The sequence below is a fragment of the Carlito syrichta genome, unplaced genomic scaffold, assembly GCF_000164805.1.
Source record: "Carlito syrichta isolate Samal-C Ts95f unplaced genomic scaffold, Tarsius_syrichta-2.0.1 Scaffold315401, whole genome shotgun sequence".
NCBI lineage: Eukaryota > Metazoa > Chordata > Mammalia > Primates > Tarsiidae > Carlito > Carlito syrichta.
Genome location: NW_007259497.1, coordinates 162,091 through 165,549, shown reverse-complemented (window position 1 = coordinate 165,549; position 3,459 = coordinate 162,091).

The following is a 3,459-nucleotide window of genomic DNA, read 5'->3' as shown; positions in this document are numbered from 1 at the left end:
GTTGCCCAGGTGGGTCTCGAACCCATGGGCTCAGGCAATCCACTCACCTCGGCCTCCCAAGGCGCAGGATTACAGGCTGAGCCTGTATTTACCTTGTTAATCTAGATGACTTGTTTGTATTACTATGTTTTGGTTTTTCTAGTTTTAGCCAATAAACTGTCTTCCCACCATGGGAGATGAAAAATTAAGCTCCATTTCCTTCAACTATCTCCCTCATACACACATACACAACTGGTTAAATACAGTACAAGAAATAAAAGATTACATGCAATTCTCACCACCATAAGTATGAAAATCCTAAATAAAATATTAGCAAAAAGAATCCAGAAATTTGTAAAAAGGATACTACATCATGGTCATGTTGCTTTTATTCCAGAAACAAAAAATTGGTTGACCAGGCATGGTGGTATGTGCCTGCAGTCCCCGCTACTCAGGAGGCTAAAGCCAGAGTATCGCTTGAGTCCAGGAGCTCGAGGCTGCAGTGCACAATGATCACAACTGTGAATAGCCACTGCACTCTGGCAACATAGTGAGACCTCATCTCTTTAAAAAAAATAAAAATAAAAGGTTGGGCTCGGTGGCTTAGCCTGTAATCCCAGTACTTTGGGAGACCAAGGTGAGTGGATTGCCTGAGCCAGCGGGTTAGAGACCAGCCTGGGCAACTTGGTGAGACTCTCTACAATAAATCAAAAATTAGCCAGGTGTGGAAGCATGCGCCAGTAGTTTCAGCTACCTGGAAGGCTGAGGTGGAAGGATTGCTAGAGCCCAGCAGGTCGATGCTGGGTGGCCATGAGTGTGCCACTGCACTCCACCCTGGGCCACAGAATGAGACTCCAACTCAAAAAAAAAAAAGCAGCCATAAAGAAGGACAAAATCATGAACTTCACAGCAACTTGGATGGACCTAGAATCTGTAATGCTGAGTGATCCATCACAGAAACAAAGAACTGAGTATCAATGTTCTCATTCATAAGTGGACCTTGAACAATTATCATAATACTGTAAGAAAAGGAGTTGCGGTCGGGCTCGGTTCCTCAGCCTGTAATCCCAGTGCTTTGGCAGACTGAGGTGAGTGGATTGCCTGAGCCCGCGGGTTTGAGACCGCCTGGGCAACTTGGTGAGACCTCATCTCTACAATAGATCAAAATGAGCTTGGCGTGGTAGCGCGCGCCTGTAGTTCCAGCTACTTGGAAGGCTGAGGCAGAAGGATCGCCGAAGCCCAGCAGGTCAAGGCTGTAGTGGTTGAGAGCGTGCCACTGCACTCCAGTCTGGGTGACAGAGTGAGACTTCAACTCAAAAAAAAAGAAAGAAAGAAAGAAAGAAATGAACAATTGGTTTAATATTAGAAAATCAACTGCAACTCACCATACTAACAGATTAAAGGTGAAAATCATATGATCATTTCAACAGGAGAAAAAAAAAGTTTAGCGGGCCTTGAACAATTATCATAATAATATAAGAAAGGGATTGGCAGAAGTGGGGCACACCTCATCAACAAGGGTACATAATGCATAATGCATAATGAACATTTGTATATCTAACCCTGAATCTTTTAAATTAAAATAAATTAAATTAAATTTCTAAATGGCATGTAAGGAAATGACTAAAAGTCAATGTACTAAAAATCATATTATTAAGGAAACAAAAAGTTCGATGAACTTTAACATCTTTTTCTGTTTAAAAAAACTTAGCAGCCTGAGCCTACGGGTTCGAGACCAGCCTGGGCAACTTGGCAAGACCTCATCGCTATAATAAATAAAAAAAATTAGCCACGTGGTGGCACGCACCTATAGTTCCAGCTACTTGGAAAGCTGAGATGAAGGATTGCCTGAGCCCAGCAGGTCAAGGCTGCGGGGGCTGCAAGTGTGCCAGTGCTCTTAAACCTGGCAACAGAGTGAGATTACAACTAAAAAACAAACAAACAAACAAACAAAAACCTTAGCAAACTAGGAATAGAAGATAAATTAACAGTATCTATTAAAAAAATAGCAAAAATCAGCTGGCTCGGTGGCTCAGCCTGTAATCCCGCGCCTTGGGAGGCTGAGGTGAGTGGATTGCCTGAACCCGCGGGTTCGAGACCCGCCTGGGCAACTTGGTGAGACCTCATCTCTACAATAAATAAAAAATTAGCTGGGCATGGTACCGCGCGCCTGTAATTCCGGCTACTCGGAAGGCTGAGGTGGAAGGATCATCGGAGCGCAGCAGGTGGAGGCTGCGGTGGCCGGAAGCAGCCACTGCACTCCAGTCTGGGCGATAGAGTGAGACTCCAACTCAAAAAAAAAAAAAAAGCAAAAATCAACTTAATAGTTAAACTTTGAATATTTTCCTTCTAAGAGCAAACAAGTATTACAGCTATTTACTTCTATTCAATCCATCAAGTCTTAGTAGTTCTATTTCCAGTATAAATCACCAGTCTACTCACTTCTATCTTCAGTGCCACCCCACAGTTCAAGCTACCATTATCTCTCATGGAGAATATTACTATATCCATCTCACTGGTATCCCTGATTTCACTCTTATCCTCCTACAATCCTTTCTCCATACAGTAGCCAGTTATCTTCTTAAAACATGATAAATCACAGGCCAGGTGTGGTAGCTCACACCTATAATCCCAGCACTTGGGGAGGTGGAGGCAAGAGGATGCCTAAGCCCTGGGTTCGAGACCAACCTGGGCAACCAGGCAATACCTCATTTATACAATAAATCAAGAAAAATTAGCCGGGCATGGTGGCGTGCACCTGTAGTTCCAGCTACTTGGAAGGCTGAGGTGCAAGGATTGCCTGAGTCCAGCAGGTCGAGGCTGCAGTGGCTGTGAGTGGGCCACTGTACTCCAGCCTGGGCGACAGAGTGAGACTCTGACTCAAAAACAACAACAAAAACACATAATAAATCATTATCTAAGACATTTTCTACATAAACCCTTCAATGGCGTCCCATCATACTGAGAATAAACTCTTCACTAAAACCTAGAAAGTCTTCAATATCCAGTCCATGCTTGACTCTCAGATGTCGTACTTCATCTCATACCACTATCCTCCTCACTGACTAGGCTAGCCACAATAGTCTTTCTATTCCTGGAGGCACAGAGCTCTTTCTTGAATCAGTGTATTTATATTTGCTACTCTCTCTTGGCAAGAAAAATGAGAAAACTACTTTTTGTAGCACTGTGTATGTCTCCTTTGTAGCATTATCCCAAATGTAATTTTAAAATGTTATGTAAACTAATCATTCCTGTTATCTCCCTAAACTATCCTTGCTCAACAATAAATGCTATAAGGGCTGGTGTCTCTTATGGTCACTGTTATAGCCTAGCAGTGCTTTGTAAAGAGTAAGAGCTCAATAGATATTTGCTGAAAGAGTAATTAAGAAACAGTTATTTAAACCTTTATGATCACCAACTTGCATATTTTTTTCTCCTTTGGAAATATATATATATATATATATATATATATATATATAT